Raw genomic sequence first — 15863 nt, 5'->3', positions numbered from 1 at the left:
GCACCTTTTGAAGCTCTTCATATTTTTCACACCTTTTCAGGCTCTTCATGTTTTTCAACACCGCTTCATGCTCCTCCTATGTTTCAGACCGTTTTATGCTCCTCATATATTTGACACCTTTTGAAGCTCTTCATAATTTCCACACCTTTTCAAGCTCTTCATGTTTTTGAACACCATTTCATGCTCCTCTTATTTTTTTTTTTTATTGTTATTTTTTTAAATTTTTTTTTATTATTTTTATTTTTTTTCCCAGTCGGTTTTGTCATACATTGATATGAATCAGCCATGATTTTACATGTATTCCCAATCCCAATCCCCCCTCCCACCTCCCTCTCCACCCGATTCCTCTCAGTCTTCCCAGTGCACCAAGCCGGAGTACTTGTCTCGTGCATCCTACCTGGGCTGGTGATCTGTTTCACCATAGATAGCATACATGCTGTTCTTTTGAAATATCCCAACCTCGCATTCTCCCACAAAGTTCAAAAGTCTGTTCTGTATTTCTGTGTCTCTTTTTCTGTTCTGCATATAGGGTTATCGTTATCACCTTTCTAAATTCCATATACATGTGTCAGCATGCTCTAATGTTCTTTATCTTTCTGGCTTACTTCACTCTGTATAATGGGCTCCAGCTTCATCCATCTCATTAGGACTGATTCAAATGAATTCTTTTTAATGGCTGAGTAATATTCCATGGTGTATATGTACCACAGCTTTCTTATCCATTCATCTGCTGACGGGCATCTAGGTTGCTTCCATGTCCTGGCTATTATAAACAGTGCTGCGATGAACATTGGGGTGCACGTGTCTCTTTCAGACGAACCTATGGACAACTTATCTTTGACAAAGGAGGCAAGGATATACAATGGAAAAAAGACAACCTCTTTAACAAGTGGTGCTGGGAAAACTGGTCAACCACTTGTAAACGAATGAAAATAGAACACTTTCTAACACCATACACAAAAATAAACTCAAAATGGATTAAAGATCTAAATGTAAGACCAGAAACTATAAAACTCCTAGAGGAGAACATAGGCAAAACACTCTCCGACATAAATCAAAGCAAGATCCTCTATGACCCACCTCCCAGAATATTGGAAATAAAAGCAAAACTAAACAAATGGGACCTAATGAAACTTAAAAGCTTTTGCACTACAAAGGAAACTATAAGTAAGGTGAAAAGACAGCCCTCAAATTGGGAGAAAATAATAGCAAATGAAGAAACAGACAAAGGATTAATCTCAAAAATATACAAGCAAATCCTGCAGCTCAATTCCAGAAAAATAAATGACCCAATAAAAAATGAGCCAAAGAACTAAACAGACATTTCTCCAAAGAAGACATACAGATGGATAACAAACACATGAAAAGATGCTCAACATCACTCATTATTAGAGAAATGCAAATCAAAACCACAATGAGGTACCATTACATGCCAGTCAGGATGGCTGCTATCCAAAAGTCTACAAGCAATAAATGCTGGAGATGGTGTGGAGAAAAGGGAACCCTCTTACACTGTTGGTGGGAATGCACACTAGTACAGCCCCTATGGAAAACAGTGTGGAGATTTCTTAAAAAACTGGAAATAGAACTGCCATATGACCCAGCAATCCCACTTCTGGGCATACACACTGAGAAAACCAGATCCTCTTATATTTCAGACCGTTTCAAGCTCCTCATATTTTTTACACCTTTTGAAGCTCTTCATATATTTCACACCTTTTCAGGCTCTTCATGCTTTTCAAATCCGCTTCATGCTCCTCCTATATTTCTGAACCGTGTCATGCTCCTCATATTTTTGACATCTTTTGAAGCTCTTCATATTTTTCACGCATTTTCAGACTCTTCATGTTTTTCTACACCGCTTCATGCTCCTCCTATTTTTGACATCTTTTGAAGCTCTTCATATATTTCACACCTTTTCAGGGTTTTCATGTTTTTAAACACCGTTTCATGCTCCTCATATTTTTCAGACCGTTTCATGCTCCTCATATTTTTGAGACCTTTTGAAGCTCTTCATATTTTTCACACCTTTTCAGGCTCTTCATGTTTTCAACATCGTTTCATGCTCCTCCTATTTTTCAGACCGTTTCATGCTCCTCATATTTTGACACCATTTGAAGCTCTTCATATTTTTCACACCTTTTCAGGCTCTTCATATTTTTCAACAAGGTTTCATGCTCCTCCTATTTTTCAGACCGTTTCATGCTCCTCATATTTTTGACACCTTTTCAAGCTCTTCACATTTTTCAAACCTTTTCAAGCTGTTCATGTTTTTGAACACTGTTTCTTGCACCTCCTATTTTCAGACCGTTTCATGCTCCTCATATTTTTGACACCTTTTGAAGCTCTTCATATATTTCACACGTTTTCAGGCCCTTCATGTTTTTGAACACCGTTTTATGTTCCTCCTATTTTTCAGACCTTTTCATGCTCCTCATAATTTGACACCTTTTGAAGCTCCTCATATTTTTCACACATTTTCAGTCTCTTCATTGTTTTGAACACCGCTTCATGCTCCTCTTATTTTTCAGACAGTTTCATGCTCCTCATGTATTTCACACTTTTTGAAGCTCTTCATATTTTTCACACCTGTTCAGTCTTTTCATGTTTTTCAACACAGTTTCATGCTCCTCCTATTTTTCAGACCTTTTCATGCTTCTCATATTTTGACACGTTTTAAGGCTCTTCATATATTTCACACCTTTTCAGGCCCTTCATGTTTTTGAACACCATTTTATGTTCCTCCGATTTTTCAGATCGTTTCATGCTCCTAATATTTTTGACACCTTTTGAAGCCCTTCATATCTTTCACACCTTTTCAGGCTCTTCATTTTTTTGAACAGCGTTTCATGCTCCTTTTATTTTTCAGACCGTTTCATGCTTCTCATATTTTTCACACATGTTGAAGCTCCTCGTATTTTTCACACCTTTTGAAGCTCTTCATATATTTCACACTTTTTCAGGCGTTTCATGTTTTTCACAAACGCTTCATGCTCCTCCTATTTTTCAGACCGTTTCATGCTCCTCATATTTTTGACAGCTTTTGAAGCTCTTCATGTATTTCACAACTTTTCAGGCTCTTCATGTTTTTCAACACCGCTTCATGCTCCTCCTAATTTTCAGAACGTTTAATGCTCCTCCTAATTTTGCCACCTATTGAAGCTCTTCATATTTTTCACATCTTTTCAGGCTCTTCATGTTTTTGAACACCGTTTCATGCTCCTCCTATTTTTCCGACCGTTTCATGTTCCTCATAATTTTGACACCTTTTGAAGCTCTTCATATTTTACACACCTTTTCAGGCTCTTCATGTTTTTAAACACCGCTTCATGATCCTCCTATTTTTCAGACCGTTTCATTCTCCTCATTTTTTTGAAACCTTTTGAAGCTCTTCATATTTTTTACACCTTTTCAGTCTCTTCATGTTTTTCAACACAGCTTCATTCTCCTTCTATTTTTCAGACCGTTTCATGCTTCTCATGTATTTCACACCTTTTGAAGCTCTCATATTTTTCACACCTTTTCAGGCTCTTCATGTTTTTGAACCCCGTCATGCTCCTCCTATTTTTCAGACCGTCTCATGCTCCTCATATTTTTGACACCTTCTGAAGATCTTCATATTTTTCACACCTTTTGAATCTCTTCATATTTTTCAAACCTTTTGAAGCTCTTCATATTATTCACACGTTTTCAGTCTCTTCATGTTTTTCAACATCGCTTCATGCTCCTCCTATTTTTCAGACAGTTTCATGCTCCTCATATTTTTGACACGTTTTGAGGCTCTTCATATATTTCACACCTTTTCAGGCCCTTCATATTTTGAACACCGTTTCATGCTCCTCCTATTGTTCAGACTCTTTCATGTTCCTCATATTTTTGACACGTTTTGAAGCTCTTCATATTTTTCACACCTTTTCAGGCTCTTCATATTTTTCAACACAGCTTGATGCTCCTTCTATTTTTCAGACCGTTCATGCTCCTCATATATTTCACACCGTTTGAAGCTCTTCATGCTTTTCACACCTATTCAGGCTCTTCATCTTTTGAACAACGTTTCATGCTCCTCCTTTTTTTCAGACCGTTTCATGCTCCTCATATTTTTGACACCTTTTGAAGCTCTCATATTTTTCACACCTTTTGATGCTCTTCATATTTTTCACAGCTTTTCAGGCTCTTCATGTTTTTGAACACCGCTTCATGCTCCTCCTATTTTTCAGACATGCTCCTCATGTATTTCACACCTTTTGAAGCTCTTCATATTTTTCACACCTTTTCAGGCTCTTCATGTTCTAGAACACGGTTTCAAGCTCCTCCTATTTTTCAGACCGTTTCATGCTCCGCATATATTTGACAACTTTTGAAGCTCTTCATTTTTCACACCTTTTCAGGCTTTTCATGTTTTTCACAACCGCTTCATGATTCTCATATTTTTCAGAACGTTTCATGCTCCTCATATTTTTGACACCTTTTGAATCTCTTCATGTATTTCACAACTTTTCAGGCTCTTCATGTTTTTGAACACCGCTTCATGCTCCTCCTATTTTTCAGACAGGCTCTTCATGTATTTCACACCTTCTGAAGCTCTTCATATTTTCACACGTTTTGAAGATCTTCATATTTTTACACGTTTTCAGGCTCTTCATGTTTTTCAACACCGCTTCATGCTCCTCCTATTTTTCAGACCGTTTCATGCTTCTCATGTATTTCACACCTTTTGAAGCTCTCATATTTTTCACACCTTTTCAGGCTCTTCATGTTTTTGAACACCGTTTCATGCTCCTCCTATTTTTCAGACCGTTTCATGCTCATTTAATTTTTGAGAGCTTTTGAAGCTCTTCATATTTTTCACATCTTTTGAAACTCTTCATATTTTTCACACCTTTTCAGGCTCTACATGTTTTTGAACCCCGTCATGCTCCTCCTATTTTTCAGACCGTCTCATGCTCCTCATATTTTTGACACCTTTTGAAGCTCTTCATATTTTTCACACCTTTTATGGCTCTTCATGTTTTTCAACACCGCTTCATGCTCCTCCTATTTTTCAGACCGTCTCATGCTCCTCATATTTTTGACACCTTTTGAAGCTCTTCATATTTTTCACACCTTTTATGGCTCTTCATGTTTTTCAACACCGCTTCATGCTCCTCCTATTTTTCAGACCGTTTCATCCTCCTCATCTTTTTGACACCTTTTGAAGCTCTTCATATATTTCACACTTTTTCAGGTTCTTCATGTTTTTCAACAACGCTTCATGCTCCTCCTATTTTTCAGACCGTTTCATGGTCCCCATATTTTTGACACCTTTTGAAGCTCTTCATATTTTTCAACCCTTTTCAGTCTCTTCATGTTTTTCAACACCGCCTGATGCTCCTCCAATTTTTCAGACCGTTTCATGCTCCTCTTATTTTTCACAGGTTTTGAAGCTCTTCATATATTTCACACCTTTTCAGGCTCTTCATGTTTTTCAACACCGCTTCATGCTTTTCCTATTTCTCAGACCGGTTCATGCTCCTCATATTTTTGACACCTTTTGAAGCTCTTCATATTTTTCACACCTTTTAAGGCTCTTCATGTTTTTCAACACCGCTTCATGCTCCTCCTATTTTTCAGACCGTCTCATGCTCCTCATATTTTTGACAGCTTTTGAAGCTCTTCATTTTTTTACACCTTTTCAGGCTCTTCATGTTTTTCAACAACGCTTTATGCTCCTCCTATTTTTCAGACCGTTTCATGCTCCTCATATTTTTCACACCTGTTGAAGCTCCTCGTATTTTTCACACCTTTTGAAGCTCTTCATATATTTCACACTTTTTCAGGCGTTTCATGTTTTTCACAACCACTACGTGCTCCTCCTATTTTTCAGACCGTTTCATGCTCCTCATATTTTTGACACCTTTTGAAGCTCTTCATGTATTTCACAACTTTTCAGGCTCCTCATGTTTTTCAACACCGCTTCATGCTCCTCCAATTTTCAGACCGTTTCATGCTCCTTATATTTTTGACAACTTTTGGATCTCTTCATATTTTTCACACTTTTTCACACTCATCATGTTTTTCAACACCGCTTCATGCTCCTCCTAATTTTCAGAACGTTTCATGCTCCTCCTATTTTGCCACCTTTTGAATCTTTTCATATATTTCACACCTTTTCAAGCTCTTCATGTTTTTCACAACCGCTTCATGATCCTCATATTTTTCAGACTTTTTCATGCTCCTCATATTTTTGACACCTTTTGAAGCTCTTCATATTTTTCACACCTGTTCAGTCTCTTCATGTTTTTCAACACAGTTTCATGCTCCTCCTATTTTTCAGACCTTTTCATGCTCCTCATATTTTGACACGTTTTGAGGCTCTTCATATATTTCACACCTTTTCAGTCCCTTCATGTTTTTGAACACCATTTTATGTTCCTCCTATTTTTCAGACCGTTTCATGCTCCTAATATTTTTGACACCTTTTGAAGCCCTTCATATCTTTCGCACCTTTTCAGGCTCTTCATTTTTTTGAACAGCGCTTCATGCTCCTCCAATTTTCAGACCGTTTCATGCTCCTTATATTTTTGACAACTTTTGAATCTCTTCATATTTTTCACACCTTTTCACGCTCATCATGTTTTTCAACACCGCTTCATGCTCCTCCTAATTTTCAGAACGTTTAATGCTCCTCCTAAATTTGCCACCTATTGAAGCTCTTCATATTTTTCACACCTTTTCAGGCTCTTCATGTTTTTGAACACCGTTTCATGCTCCTCCTATTTTTCCGAGCGTTTCATGTTCCTCATAATTTTGACACCTTTTGAAGCTCTTCATATTTTTCACACCTTTTCGGGCTCTTCATGTTTTTAAACACCGCTTCATGATCCTCCTATTTTTCAGACCGTTTCATTCTCCTCATTTTTTTGAAACCTTTTGAAGCTCTTCATATTTTTTACACCTTTTCAGTCTCTTCATGTTTTTCAACACAGCTTCATTCTCCTTCTATTTTTCAGACCGTTTCATGCTTCTCATGTATTTCACACCTTTTGAAGCTCTCATATTTTTCACACCTTTTCAGGCTCTTTATGTTTTCAACACCGATTCATTCTCCTCCTATTTTTCAGATCGTTTCATGCTCCTCCTATTTTTCAAAGTGTTTCATGCTCATCTCATTTTTGACACCTTCTGAAGCTCTTCATATTTTTCACACCTTTTGAATCTCTTCATATTTTTCAAACCTTTTGAAGCTATTCATATTATTCACACGTTTTCAGTCTCTTCATGTTTTTCAACATCGCTTCATGCTCCTCCTATTTTTCAGACAGTTTCATGCTCCTCATATTTTTGACACGTTTTGAGGCTCTTCATATATTTCACACCTTTTCAGGCCCTTCATATTTTGAACACCGTTTCATGCTCCTCCTATTGTTCAGACTCTTTCATGTTCCTCATATTTTTGACGCGTTTTGAAGCTCTTCATATTTTTCACACCTTTTCAGGCTCTTCATATTTTTCAACACAGCTTGATGCTCCTTCTATTTTTCAGACCGTTCATGCTCCTCATATATTTCACACCGTTTGAAGCTCTTCATGCTTTTCACACCTATTCAGGCTCTTCATCTTTTGAACAACGTTTCATGCTCCTCCTTTTTTTCAGACCGTTTCATGCTCCTCATATTTTTGACACCTTTTGAAGCTCTTCATATTTTTCACACCTTTTGATGTCGTTCATATTTTTCGCAGCTTTTCAGGCTCTTCATGTTTTGAACACCGCTTCATGCTCCTCCTATTTGTCAGACAATCTCCTCATGTATTTCACACCTTTTGAAGCTCTTCATATTTTTCACACCTTTTCAGGCTCTTCATGTTTTAGAACACGGTTTCAAGCTCCTCCTATTTTTCAGACCGTTTCATGCTCCGCATATATTTGACAACTTTTGAAGCTCTTCATTTTTCACACCTTTTCAGGCTTTTCATGTTTTTCACAACCTCTTCATGATTCTCATATTTTTCAGACCGTTTCATGCTCCTCATATTTTTGACACCTTTTGAATCTCTTCATGTATTTCACACCTTTTCAGGCTCTTCATGTTTTTGAACACCGCTTCATGCTCCTCCTATTTTTCAGACATGCTCCTCATGTATTTCACATCTTTTGAAGCTCTTCATATTTTTCACACATGTTCAGTCTCTTCATGTTTTTCAACACTGTTTCATGCACCTCCTATTTTTCAGACCGTTTCATGCTCTTCATGTATTTCACACCTTCTGAAGCTCTTCATATTTTCACACGTTTTGAAGATCTTCATATTTTTACACGTTTTCAGGCTCTTCATGTTTTTCAACACCGCTTCATGCTCCTCCTATTTTTCAGACCGTTTCATGCTTCTCATGTATTTCACACCTTTTGAAGCTCTCATATTTTTCACACCTTTTCAGGCTCTTCATGTTTTTGAACACCGTTTCATGCTCCTCCTATTTTTCAGACCGTTTCATGCTCATTTAATTTTTGAGAGCTTTTGAAGCTCTTCATATTTTTCACATCTTTTGAAACTCTTCATATTTTTCACACCTTTTCAGGCTCTACATGTTTTTGAACCCCGTCATGCTCCTCCTATTTTTCAGACCGTCTCATGCTCCTCATATTTTTGACACCTTTTGAAGCTCTTCATATTTCTCACACCTTTTCAGACTCTTCATGTTTTTCAACACCGCTTCATGCTCCTCTTATTTTTCAGACCGTTTCATGCTCATCTCATTTTTATATCTTTTGAAGCTCTTCATATTTTTCACGTCTTTTTAAACTCTTCATATTTTTCACAACTTCTCAGGCTCTTCATTTTTTTCAACACCACTTCGTGCTCCTCCTATTTTTCAGACCGTTTCATTCTCATCTCATTTTTGACACCTTTTGAAGCTCTTCATATTTTTGACACCTTTTGAAGCTCTTCATATTTGTGGCAACTTTTCAGTATCTGCATGTGTTTGAACACCGCTTCATGCCCCTCCTATTTTTAAGACCGTTTCATCTCCTCATGAATTTCACACCTTTTGAAGCTCTTCATATTTTGCACACATTTTCAGGCTCTTCATGTTTTTCACAACGACTTCATGCTCCTCCAACTTTTCAGACCGTTCCATGCTCCTCATATTTTTGACACCTTTTGAAGTTCTTCATATTTTTCACACATTTACAGGCTCTTCATGTTTTTCAACACCGCTTCATGCTCCTGCTATTTTTCAGACCGTTTCATGCTCCTCATATATTTGACACATTTTGAAGCTGTTCATATATTTCACACATTTTCAGGCTCTTCATGTTTTTCAACACAGCTTCATTCTCCTTTTATTTTTCAGACCGTTTCATGCTCCTTATATTTTTGACAACTTTTGGATCTCTTCATATTTTTCACACTTTTTCACACTCATCATGTTTTTCAACACCGCTTCATGCTCCTCCTAATTTTCAGAACGTTTCATGCTCCTCCTATTTTGCCACCTTTTGAATCTTTTCATATATTTCACACCTTTTCAGGCTCTTCATGTTTTTCACAACCGCTTCATGATCCTCATATTTTTCAGACTTTTTCATGCTCCTCATATTTTTGACACCTTTTGAAGCTCTTCATATTTTTCACACCTGTTCAGTCTCTTCATGTTTTTCAACACAGTTTCATGCTCCTCCTATTTTTCAGACCTTTTCATGCTCCTCATATTTTGACACGTTTTGAGGCTCTTCATATATTTCACACCTTTTCAGGCCCTTCATGTTTTTGAACACCATTTTATGTTCCTCCTATTTTTCAAACCATTTCATGCTCCTAATATTTTTGACACCTTTTGAAGCCCTTCATATCTTTCGCACCTTTTCAGGCTCTTCATTTTTTTGAACAGCGCTTCATGCTCCTCCAATTTTCAGACCGTTTCATGCTCCTTATATTTTTGACAACTTTTGAATCTCTTCATATTTTTCACACCTTTTCACGCTCATCATGTTTTTCAACACCGCTTCATGCTCCTCCTAATTTTCAGAACGTTTAATGCTCCTCCTAAATTTGCCACCTATTGAAGCTCTTCATATTTTTCACACCTTTTCAGGCTCTTCATGTTTTTGAACACCGTTTCATGCTCCTCCTATTTTTCCGAGCGTTTCATGTTCCTCATAATTTTGACACCTTTTGAAGCTCTTCATATTTTTCACACCTTTTCGGGCTCTTCATGTTTTTAAACACCGCTTCATGATCCTCCTATTTTTCAGACCGTTTCATTCTCCTCATTTTTTTGAAACCTTTTGAAGCTCTTCATATTTTTTACACCTTTTCAGTCTCTTCATGTTTTTCAACACAGCTTCATTCTCCTTCTATTTTTCAGACCGTTTCATGCTTCTCATGTATTTCACACCTTTTGAAGCTCTCATATTTTTCACACCTTTTCAGGCTCTTCATGTTTTTGAACACCGTTTCATGCTCCTCCTATTTTTCAGACCGTTTCATGCTCATTTAATTTTTGAGAGCTTTTGAAGCTCTTCATATTTTTCACATCTTTTGAAACTCTTCATATTTTTCACACCTTTTCAGGCTCTTCATGTTTTTCAACACCGCTTCATGCTCCTCCTATTTTTCAGACCATTTCATGCGCCTCATATTTTTGACACCTTTTGAAGCTCTTCATATTTTTCACAACTTTTCATGCTCTTTATGTTTTCAACACCGATTCATTCTCCTCCTATTTTTCAGATCGTTTCATGCTCCTCCTATTTTTCAAAGTGTTTCATGCTCATCTCATTTTTGACACCTTCTGAAGCTCTTCATATTTTTCACACCTTTTGAATCTCTTCATATTTTTCAAACCTTTTGAAGCTCTTCATATTATTCACACGTTTTCAGTCTCTTCATGTTTTTCAACATCGCTTCATGCTCCTCCTATTTTTCAGACAGTTTCATGCTCCTCATATTTTTGACACGTTTTGAGGCTCTTCATATATTTCACACCTTTTCAGGCCCTTCATATTTTGAACACCGTTTCATGCTCCTCCTATTGTTCAGACTCTTTCATGTTCTTCATATTTTTGACGCGTTTTGAAGCTCTTCATATTTTTCACACCTTTTCAGGCTCTTCATATTTTTCAACACAGCTTGATGCTCCTTCTATTTTTCAGACCGTTCATGCTCCTCATATATTTCACACCGTTTGAAGCTCTTCATGCTTTTCACACCTATTCAGGCTCTTCATCTTTTGAACAACGTTTCATGCTCCTCCTTTTTTTCAGACCGTTTCATGCTCCTCATATTTTTGACACCTTTTGAAGCTCTTCATATTTTTCACACCTTTTGATGTCGTTCATATTTTTCACAGCTTTTCAGGCTCTTCATGTTTTGAACACCGCTTCATGCTCCTCCTATTTGTCAGACATGCTCCTCATGTATTTCACACCTTTTGAAGCTCTTCATATTTTTCACACCTTTTCAGGCTCTTCATGTTTTAGAACACGGTTTCAAGCTCCTCCTATTTTTCAGACCGTTTCATGCTCCGCATATATTTGACAACTTTTGAAGCTCTTCATTTTTCACACCTTTTCAGGCTTTTCATGTTTTTCACAACCTCTTCATGATTCTCATATTTTTCAGACCGTTTCATGCTCCTCATATTTTTGACACCTTTTGAATCTCTTCATGTATTTCACACCTTTTCAGGCTCTTCATGTTTTTGAACACCGCTTCATGCTCCTCCTATTTTTCAGACATGCTCCTCATGTATTTCACATCTTTTGAAGCTCTTCATATTTTTCACACGTGTTCAGTCTCTTCATGTTTTTCAACACTGTTTCATGCACCTCCTATTTTTCAGACCGTTTCATGCTCTTCATGTATTTCACACCTTCTGAAGCTCTTCATATTTTCACACGTTTTGAAGATCTTCATATTTTTACACGTTTTCAGGCTCTTCATGTTTTTCAACACCGCTTCATGCTCCTCCTATTTTTCAGACCGTTTCATGCTTCTCATGTATTTCACACCTTTTGAAGCTCTCATATTTTTCACACCTTTTCAGGCTCTTCATGTTTTTCAACACCGTTTCATGCTCCTCCTATTTTTCAGACCGTTTCATGCTCATTTAATTTTTGAGAGCTTTTGAAGCTCTTCATATTTTTCACATCTTTTGAAACTCTTCATATTTTTCACACCTTTTCAGGCTCTACATGTTTTTGAACCCCGTCATGCTCCTCCTATTTTTCAGACCGTCTCATGCTCCTCATATTTTTGACACCTTTTGAAGCTCTTCATATTTCTCACACCTTTTCAGACTCTTCATGTTTTTCAACACCGCTTCATGCTCCTCTTATTTTTCAGACCGTTTCATGCTCATCTCATTTTTATATCTTTTGAAGCTCTTCATATTTTTCACGTCTTTTTAAACTCTTCATATTTTTCACAACTTCTCAGGCTCTTCATTTTTTTCAACACCACTTCATGCTCCTCCTATTTTTCAGACCGTTTCATTCTCATCTCATTTTTGACACCTTTTGAAGCTCTTCATATTTTTGACACCTTTTGAAGCTCTTCATATTTGTGGCAACTTTTCAGTATCTGCATGTGTTTGAACACCGCTTCATGCCCCTCCTATTTTTCAGACCGTTTCATCTCCTCATGAATTTCACACCTTTTGAAGCTCTTCATATTTTGCACACATTTTCAGGCTCTTCATGTTTTTCACAACGACTTCATGCTCCTCCAACTTTTCAGACCGTTCCATGCTCCTCATATTTTTGACACCTTTTGAAGTTCTTCATATTTTTCACACATTTACAGGCTCTTCATGTTTTTCAACACCGCTTCATGCTCCTGCTATTTTTCAGACCGTTTCATGCTCCTCATATATTTGACACATTTTGAAGCTGTTCATATATTTCACACATTTTCAGGCTCTTCATGTTTTTCAACACAGCTTCATTCTCCTTTTATTTTTCAGACCGTTTCATGCTTCTCATGTATTTCACACCTTTTGAAGCTCTCATATTTTTCACACATTTACAGGCTCTTCATGTTTTTAACACCGCTTCATGCTCCTCCTATTTTTCAGACCGTTTCATCCTCCTCATCTTTTTGACACCTTTTGAAGCTCTTCATATATTTCACACTTTTTCAGGTTCTTCATGTTTTTCAACAATGCTTCATGCTTTTCCTATTTCTCAGACCGGTTCATGCTCCTCATATTTTTGACACCTTTTGAAGCTCTTCATATTTTTCAACCATTTTCAGTCTCTTCATGTTTTTCAACACCGCCTGATGCTCCTCCAATTTTTCAGACCGTTTCATGCTCCTCTTATTTTTCACAGGTTTTGAAGCTCTTCATATATTTCACACCTTTTCAGGCTCTTCATGTTTCTCAGCACCGCTTCATGCTTTTCCTATTTCTCAGACCGGTTCATGCTCCTCATATTTTTGACACCTTTTGAAGCTCTTCATATTTTTTTCACCTTTTCAGGCACTTCATGTTTTTCAACAACGATTCATTCTCCTCCTATTTTTCGGTCCTTTTCATGCTCCTCATATTTTTGACACCTTTTGAAACTCTTCATATTTTTCACACATTTTCAGGCTCTTCATGTTTTTCAACACCGCTTCATGCTCCTCCAATTTTTCAGATCTTTGCATGCTCCTCATATTTTTCACACATTTTGAAGCTCTTCATATATTTCACAGCTTTTCACGCTCTTCATGTTTTTAAGCACTCCTTCATGCTTTTCCTATTTTCAGACCGTTTCATGCTCCTCATATTTTTGACACCTTTGGAAGCTCTTCATATTTTTCACACCTTTTCATGCTCTTCATGTTTTTCAACACCGCTACTTGCTCTTCCTATTTTTCAGACAGTTTCATGCTCCTCATATTTTTGACACCTTTTGAAGTTCCACATATTTTTCACACCTTTTGAGCTCTTCATATATTTCACACTTTTTCAGGCCCTTCATGTTTTTCAACACCACTTCATGCTCCTCCTATTTTTCAGACCGTTTCATGCTCCTCATATTTTTGACACCTTTTGAAGCTCTTCATATTTTTCACACGTTTTCAGGCTCTTCATGTTTTTCAACACCGTTTCTTGATCCTCCTATTTTTCAGAACGTTTCATGCTCCTCATATTTTGACACCTTTTAAAGCTCTTCATATTTTTCACACCTTTTCAGGCTCTTCATGTTTTTGAACACCGTTTCATGCTCCTCCTATTTTTCAGACCGTTTCAAGCTCCTCATATTTTTCACATCTTTTGTAGCTCTTCATATTTTTCACACCTTTTCAGGCTCTTCATGTTTTTCAACAGCACGTCATGCTTCTCCTTTTTTGCAGACCGTTTCATGCTCCTAATAATTTTGACACCTTTTGAAGCTCTTCATATTTCTCACACCTTTTCAGACTCTTCATGTTTTTCAACACCGCTTCATGCTCCTCTTATTTTTCAGACCGTTTCATGCTCATCTCATTTTTATATCTTTTGAAGCTCTTCATATTTTTCACGTCTTTTTAAACTCTTCATATTTTTCACAACTTCTCAGGCTCTTCATTTTTTTCAACACCACTTCATGCTCCTCCTATTTTTCAGACCGTTTCATTCTCATCTCATTTTTGACACCTTTTGAAGCTCTTCATATTTTTGACACCTTTTGAAGCTCTTCATATTTGTGGCAACTTTTCAGTATCTGCATGTGTTTGAACACCGCTTCATGCCCCTCCTATTTTTCAGACCGTTTCATCTCCTCATGAATTTCACACCTTTTGAAGCTCTTCATATTTTGCACACATTTTCAGGCTCTTCATGTTTTTCACAACGACTTCATGCTCCTCCAACTTTTCAGACCGTTCCATGCTCCTCATATTTTTGACACCTTTTGAAGTTCTTCATATTTTTCACACATTTACAGGCTCTTCATGTTTTTCAACACCGCTTCATGCTCCTGCTATTTTTCAGACCGTTTCATACTCCTCATATATTTGACACATTTTGAAGCTGTTCATATATTTCACACATTTTCAGGCTCTTCATGTTTTTCAACACAGCTTCATTCTCCTTCTATTTTTCAGACCGTTTCATGCTTCTCATGTATTTCACACCTTTTGAAGCTCTCATATTTTTCACACCTTTTCAGGCTCTTCATGTTTTTGAACACCGTTTCATGCTCCTCCTATTTTTCAGACCGTTTCATGCTCATTTAATTTTTGAGAGCTTTTGAAGCTCTTCATATTTTTCACATCTTTTGAAACTCTTCATATTTTTCACACCTTTTCAGGCTCTTCATGTTTTTGAACCACGTCATGCTCCTCCTATTTTTCAGACCGTCTCATGCTCCTCATATTTTTGACACCTTTTGAAGCTCTTCATATTTTTCACACCTTTTAAGGCTCTTCATGTTTTTCAACACCGCTTCATGCTCCTCCTATTTTTCAGACCGTTTCATGCGCCTCATATTTTTGACACCTTTTGAAGCTCTTCATATTTTTCACACCTTTTCATGCTCTTTATGTTTTCAACCCCGATTCATTCTCCTCCTATTTTTCAGATCGTTTCATGCTCCTCCTATTTTTCAAACCGTTTCATGCTCATCTCATTTTTGACACCTTCTGAAGCTCTTCATATTTTTCACACCTTTTGAATCTCTTCATATTTTTCAAACCTTTTGAAGCTCTTCATATTTTTCACACCTTTTGATGCTCTTCATATTTTTCACAGCTTTTCAGGCTCTTCATGTTTTTGAACACCGCTTCATGCTCCTCCTATTTGTCAGACATGCTCCTCATGTATTTCACATCTTTTGAAGCTCTTCATATTTTTCACACCTTTTCAGGCTCTTCATGTTTTAGAACACGGTTTCAAGCTCCTCCTATTTTTCA

The sequence above is a fragment of the Dama dama genome, chromosome 3, assembly GCF_033118175.1.
Source record: "Dama dama isolate Ldn47 chromosome 3, ASM3311817v1, whole genome shotgun sequence".
NCBI lineage: Eukaryota > Metazoa > Chordata > Mammalia > Artiodactyla > Cervidae > Dama > Dama dama.
This window is presented reverse-complemented; position numbering follows the sequence as displayed.